At 38.0% G+C, this 7,434-nt stretch overlaps 1 pseudogene; it reads left to right on the forward strand.

Annotated features, from left to right (window-relative positions):
- LOC102860318 overlaps positions 1-7,434 on the forward strand; it is a 10,865-nt pseudogene that overhangs the window by 2,382 nt on the left and 1,049 nt on the right.

Consider the following 7,434-nt stretch of genomic DNA (forward strand, 5'->3'; position numbering starts at 1 on the left):
CCAAGAAGAGAGAATGAAGCTTGAAGAAAAGAGAAAACTTTTAGAAGAAATAATTGCTTATTCTATAAAGAAAGCATCCTCTGAAATATTCCAGAACCAATCTTATTTTGTTCCTACTGGTAGCAAGAGGGAAAAGGATGGAAAAAACTCTAGTTACATATAGAACAGTCATTCTAGAACATCATATAAGAAGATCATTTCAAGTGGAAGTTATTAAAAAAAATTGGGTGTGTGCCTTGATTTTTTTTACTGTTTTTTATTTGCTGTATTATTTACTTGTTCTCTAGCTCATGAATGGACACAATAACCACCATTTATGGAAAATTATTTCCAAATATAAGGTCAGTACATATGCCCAAGTAGGCAATATTGCTTAGATAATGAAATAATGACTGTTACAAATTTTTAAGTTACTTAAAATGACTCTAGGTTGTTCTCCCTTTTGCCAACTAATTGTTAAATTTATAGTGCATTATACCAAAGACAGAAGTATTAGTGCCATTTAAAATCCATAATTTCATATTATAACTATGTGGTTCACTTATATCTTAAGATGAGTCCCTTTTAAAAAAATAATAGACAAAAGTTAAAATTTTAGGGATATATTTTGAAATACATGTCTGAAACTCTAACCTTTGAATAGTTTTATAAAAATGCTTAATTTTTTTTATATGATGACCTAGTTGGTAATATCTAAGCCTTTACCAAATTGTATAACCTTCTGGACTGGTTTGGTTTTTAGTAATTGATGTGATTGAAACACAGTATGTTTAAAGATGAAAACATCCAGGTGCAGATTTTTTAACTATGTTATAAATACCTTTGAAACTTAGCATATCACAAGATTTTCATTAGGATGTATTTCATACTTGCTTAAAATTCTTGTTTTCTAGAAGGGGGAAAAAAGGTAATGTTGAATCATCTTATTAAAAATTTTTTCATAGTAAAAGACTATGAACATCTAAATATAATAGATGTTAAGAGTCCAAGTAACTCATGGGATATTTGAATTCAAAGTGCCTTAGTAATATTCTCAACACAATTTAGTGGTTTGTAGCTTTTTTTAAAACGGCCTATATATGTATGTGTACTTAACAAGCATTTCATGCCTTATTTTTTTTTTGTACTTGAAAAGTTCCAAATAAAACTGACATTTGGCTCTTGAAAAATAAAATGTGCCTGCATATTGATTGAAATGTATTTCAATTTCTTTAACTTTTCTTTTTAGACACTACCATATTAAAATATTAAATAAAAATTTAATTTAGAAGTTTGAATTATTGTGCTAATAAAATGTTTTACTTAGTTTTATGTAAAAAAAAAATACCATGACCTGAATCAGACACACCTTAGTCCTCAAACTGACATCATTACTCCTCAATAATTTGAAGAGATCCCTAACCGCACATTTTCACAGTGCAACACATCTCCTGATTTTCTAACTGCTGGCATCAAGGTTAATTCTGTTTCCAAGTAAGATGAAGTTGTTGACAGTTCTAATCTTTTCTGTCTATCATGATGTTATCTAATGGTCCATGGTCCAATGGTAAGAATCTTTGTTTTCTTAACATTGAGATGTAATCTATATTAAAGGCTGTATTTGATCTTCTGCAACAGGAACTTCCAAGTTCTCCTGATTTTCAGCAAGCAAGGTTGTATCACCTATATAATACAGGTTATTGATGAGTCTCCCTCCGATCCCCATGCCATATTCCTCTGTACTGTCATGCCTCTCAAACGGATCATAGAGAGCTGGTCAATTTCAGGTGACATAGGAAGGAGGCCAGGACAGAGAGACAGGTCATCTGGAAGCCAGCAAGGTCTCAAAGAAAGTTAACAGAGCAAATGGAGGGAGGAACTTGCAAAGTCCTCTGGCAAATCATTACAGCTGGAGTATGAAAATCAGCCTGTTCTACCCTAAAGTGACCCCACCCTCTGAAAGTGAGGTGATAGCAGGATGATGTCACTAGGTTTTTGCTACCGCCAAGACACTAGGAGTCTGGACCCTCAGCCTGAAGAGCAGAAACCAAGTCAGAGTCCAGATGGAGCCCCCTCCTCAGTGATTCACAGCACCATGATGAGCAGCTTAGTAGTCTAGTCTGCCTATAACAGAAATATCCTAAGTAGACAGCTTTAACAGAATGTGATTCTAATATTAAGGAATCTCTCTTTACCCGTCCCCCCCCCCCACCTTGATTGCTTCATTCCTATCTTGTTGAAACCGACTCTTAGGCTGTAAATCACTCAGGAGGAGATTGTCCATTTTTCTCTCACAGACCTGTTGGTGGATCTGAACCTCCACAGAATCATGGCCTTTGGCTTAGCAGCACAACTTTCTGTGTACTATGCTATGAAGACTCCCTTTTAGGAGGCTGTCAATTCTGGGTGGAAAGTCCTTGTCTCCTTTCACCGTCTGTGGACTTAGTGTTCCTTGACAATCTCCAAGCAACTTGACATTCATCTTCCCCTGAATCCAGAAAGTTTTTAGCTCAGGGATCTAGGATGCAAAGGATATGCTGTGCTCCCAGCTCTTCTTTTTTAGGTGATACTGAGGGTCCTCTTTCTCTGCTTGATTCTCTCTTCTTAGAAAGAGCCCCCAAATAAGCAAAGAACTCTTGAAAAAGAGAAACAAGGTAGGAAGCATCTCACTCCCTGATGTCAAATCCTACTACATTGCCATGGTGGTCAGGATAGTGTGGTACAGTGACAGACACATAGATCAATGGAATAGATTTGAGAACCCGGAAATCAGCGCAATTACCTATGATCAACAAATTTTTTACAAAGAAGTGAGATCAGTTAAATGGGGAAACAAAAGCCTCTTTAACAAATGGTGTTGACAAAATTGGAAAACTTATCTGCAGAAAACTCAGGCAAGACCCATACCTCACACCATACACAAAAACCAACTTAAAGTGGACCAAGGACCTAGGCCTAAAACCAAAGACCATAAACTTCATTAGAGTAAAGCTTGAAAGAACTCTAGAAGTCCTAATCCACAACATGAACAGTCTTCCAAGCATCCTGAAAAACTTACAACCAGGAGAGAATAAAATAAATAAATGGGATCTTCTAAGAATCAAATCCCTGTGCACATTCAAAAACTTCTCCAACAAGGTGAAAAAGAAAGCCACAGATTGGAAAAAAAAAATTGGTAATCATGTCTGATAAGGGACTTATATCTAGAATTTATAGAATACTTCAGCAACTCATCAAGATAATGATAAACAACCCAATCACAAAATGGGCACAGGATATGAAGAGACACTTCATCAAAGAAGACATTCAGATAATGAACAAATACATGAAGAAATATTAAAAGTCCCTACCTCTAGAATAGATGTAAATAAAAATAACAGTGAGATACCATCTCACCCCAGTAACAATAACAAAGTTCAGGAGAGCAGCAAACAACAAATGCTAGCGAGGATGTGGAGAAATTGGAACCTTTGTTCACTGTTGGTGAGAGTGTAAAATGGTGCAACCACTCTGGAAGGCAGTATGGTGCTTTCTCAAAAAAATTGGAAATAGAAATATCATTTGACCCAGCAATTCCGCTACTGGGAATATACCCTAAAGAAACCAGAACTGCCATCCAAACAGATATATGCACAACCATGTTTATTGCAGCATTGTTCACAATAGAAAAGAGATAGAAGTAACCCTTAAGTGCCCATCAACAAATGAATGGATAAAGAAGCTGTTGTATGTTCACATAATGGAATACTACACAGCACTGAAAAAATAAGGAACTAATAAAATATTATATAAAATGGGTGATCCTGGAGGACATTTTGCTGATTGAAATATCTCAGTCACAAAAGGACAAATACTGCATGATGCCACTGTTGTAAAACGGGACTGACATTGAGGGCTGATGAGAAACTAAGAATGGGTAAATAATGAACACTGCATTGGAACAGATGAAGGAAATAATTGTTTAAAAGAAATATATGATTAGGCATTATTTGCATGACAATAGTCCAGAATAAGAGGTGCATAGCAAAGTAGACCAAGGAGGGGGGTGGAATTCTGCAACAATGAATGAAATTTTTAAGGAAAAAAGTGAACTGGAGGTGAGGGTATGGAGGAAAATATGCAACAATGAATGAATGTAAATCCATTTTTCTGTAAAAAAATAAAAATAGTAGAAAGTGCAAGAAGCTGATAATATCTGGTTATAAAAAGCTGATAGTGTCAGAGTGGGCAGGAGGAAGAAAACAAAAGATGTTGCAGGCCATATTCTAGGGAAACTCCAGGGCTAGGATCTGAGTAATGGTTCTGCATCCCTTTTTAATCCCCTTACATCTGATTGGTCATGAGGATGATGAGGTAATTACATAATCACTAAATTGCATCATTATGTAACTGTCAATCCACGATCCAGGCAAGCTGACACATACTTTTAGGAACTGATAAATATATGATAACGTGTTGTGTGCTGTTGTGTTGGAACCAACCTGTAACTGATCCTCCAACAGGTTTTCAGAGGCAGTTAATTGCACAGGAGGAGATTGCCCATCCTTCTCCCACAGAGCAGCTGGTGGATTCAAAGCTTGCCTCCACACACTCTATGAATTTAGAGAAACGATAAAAGTTATACAAATATTCAGGTCTTTCTTTCATAGGGTCGCTATGAGTCATCTATGACTTTACGGCACATAACAACAATGTACTGTCAAGTCAGAACTAACTCAAAGTGAACCCTGTAGTGGATTTTCAGAGGCTGCAAATTGCATGGGAAGAGATTGCCTATCTTTCTCTCAAGGAGCATCTGATGGATCCAAATTACATGCCCTGTTGTTTACAGTGAAATTCCACACCACTAGGCCACCAGAGCTCACTTGACAGACAAGTCATGGTATCTATCTACAGTCAAGAAGTGGGCATATTTAGCCATTATTTAAAGAACAATGTGGTTCTTTAACATCTTGTTTGATCTGGTTAGAAAAAACTAAGCTCACAATATGAAGTCCATATCTGGCCCAAGGTCAGTAGCTATCACTGATGCACCTCTAGTGTTACCATACCCAGGAAGACCTCTTTGGCTGGCAGAGTGCCACAGTCTGTGTGGGACCCACAGAACTCTGATCTTGTACCGAGCATTGGCTGTGGAACTTCAGGAATGAGTGGAGAGCGGCAGGTCCACACCCAAGTTGGGGAATTTCTGCAGACTCTTTAGCCAAGACCAAGGTGGGTGGTGATGACGGCAACACTTTGCCTTTTAGTTCCTGAATTGTGCTATCTAAACCTTCTAAATACCAAACATCTTAACATGATACTGGTTGATAATTTTATGTAAAGCTTCTGCTCTCAGACCAAAATATAATCATTTGAGCACAGCTCATACAGGAAGCAGGGCTTTATGAGGAGGAATGTGGCATCAGGATTGGAGGAAAGACTCAATCACAACCTATGTTATGCAGATGACACAACCTTGTTTGCTAAAACTGAAGTGGATCTGAAGCGCTTGCTGCAGAAGATCAAGGACTGTAGTCTTCAATATAGATTGAAGCTCAACATTAAGAAGACAAGGATTCTCACCACTGGGCCAGTAGGCAGCACCATGATGGATGGAGAAGAGATTGAGGTTGTTAATATTTACAACTTGTTTGGCTCCACAATCAACACACTTAGCACTAGTAGTCAGGAAATCAAAAGAATAATTACATTGGGAAAATCTGCTGTTAGGTACCTCTTGAGAGTACTGAAAGGCAACAATGTCAGTCTAGCGACTAAGATGCATCTAATTCAGACCATAGTCTTCACAATTTTTTGCTATGCATCAGAAAGCTTGAAAATGACTAAGAATGGTAGAAAAAGAATCGATGCCTTTGAATTGTGGCACTGGAGAAGTCTTGAATAAACCATAACTGCCAAAAAAACAAATAAGTCTGTCTTGGAGAGGGTAAAACCAAGTTTCTCCTTGGAGGCTAAGATTTTGAAGATCTGTCTCACATTCTTTGGTCACATGGCCAGGAGAGACCAGTCCTTGGAAATGGACATCATTTTCAGAAGGATGGAAGGATAGCACAAGAGAGGAAGACATCAGGTGAGATGGATTGATAACAGTAACTGGGACAATGGGGGTGAGTGTGTCAGAATTAGTGAGACTGGCTTAGGACAGGATTGGGTTCAGAGAGTACATAGGGTCGCTATGGGTCACAGGCAACTCGACGGCATATAACAACAACTGGAGCTAATTAGGAGTCCTTGGAGGGTGTAAATAATTTATGTACGTCTTTGCTAATAAGAATCTTAGAGATTTAAGTCCACATAGACGTGCATCAGAAGAAAGGCCTGATGATCTACTCCTTAATAATCCTCTTGTGCTCAGTTGTACTCTGACATACAAGGATCATTACAAGTTATAATCAATTTATGGCAGCTTTTGTTTTTAGCAAAGTATGATCATTTAACTCACGTATATTCTCAATCCTTCTATATGCCTTTCCTTTTTGCTAGACTTAGGAGGATCTCTGGGAGAAGTTCTGATGGTTCTACTACTATTTATGAGGATTTAACTAGCCATTTTTTCCCCAAAGGAAATTTCCAGGTCTTCTTTCCTAGTCCATCTCAATCTGGAAGCTTTCCTTTAAACTGTCCAGTATGAATGGCTTGCTGGTATTTGATATTTCTATGACATAGCTTCTAGTATTGCACTGGGTAAGTTTGTAGTAGGACCCTCTCCAAATTATTGAAGAGAAATTATGTCAGTATGAAGACTAAGGTGTGTCTGATTCAGGCCATGGTCTTTTTCAGTCACTTGCTATGCATCTGAGAGCTGGGCAATGAATAAGGATGACACAATAAAAATTGGTGACTGTGAACTGTGGTAGGGGAGATGAGTGCTGAATATCTCCTGGACTGCCAAAGGAATAAAGAGCTTTATCTTGGAGAAGGTGCATCCAGGGTGCTCTTTGGAGCCAAAGATGATGACGTTTCGGCTCACACTTTGGGCATGTTGTTAAAAGAGGTCATAGTCCTTGGAGAGGGATGTCATGTTTAGAAAGGGGGAGGGGCAGCAAAGGAGAGGAAGGCAGACCATCAACCAAGTGGATTGATACAGTGACTGTAGCAATGGGGAATTGTGCTGCTAATCAAAAAGGTAGTGCCTTTCCACTTGTCTAAAGGCAACAATCCCACTTAAGGCTCTTGCTGGTACCAAAAACGAAGCATGAAGTTGGCCATTGAGCAGGGATCACTTAGGGTAGAGAGAGCTCAAAATCCCAAAAGTGTCTCTTTTTAATAATTCAAGGCAGGTATTTCAAGTTTCACTTCTTTGTCCATTCTGAATATAGGCCTTTCCTGAAAGATCTAAGCGAGGTGCTCCTGGGAGCAGAGTGCTGAATGCTGGGACAGATTTTTTAAAAAAAAATTTTAATTTATTTATTTTTCATTTCAATGAACATCTACAGAGATTTTGGAATTCCA

The sequence above is a fragment of the Elephantulus edwardii genome, unplaced genomic scaffold (assembly GCF_000299155.1).
Source record: "Elephantulus edwardii isolate Elephantulus edwardi_28Jun2011 unplaced genomic scaffold, EleEdw1.0 scaffold00221, whole genome shotgun sequence".
Lineage (NCBI taxonomy): Eukaryota > Metazoa > Chordata > Mammalia > Macroscelidea > Macroscelididae > Elephantulus > Elephantulus edwardii.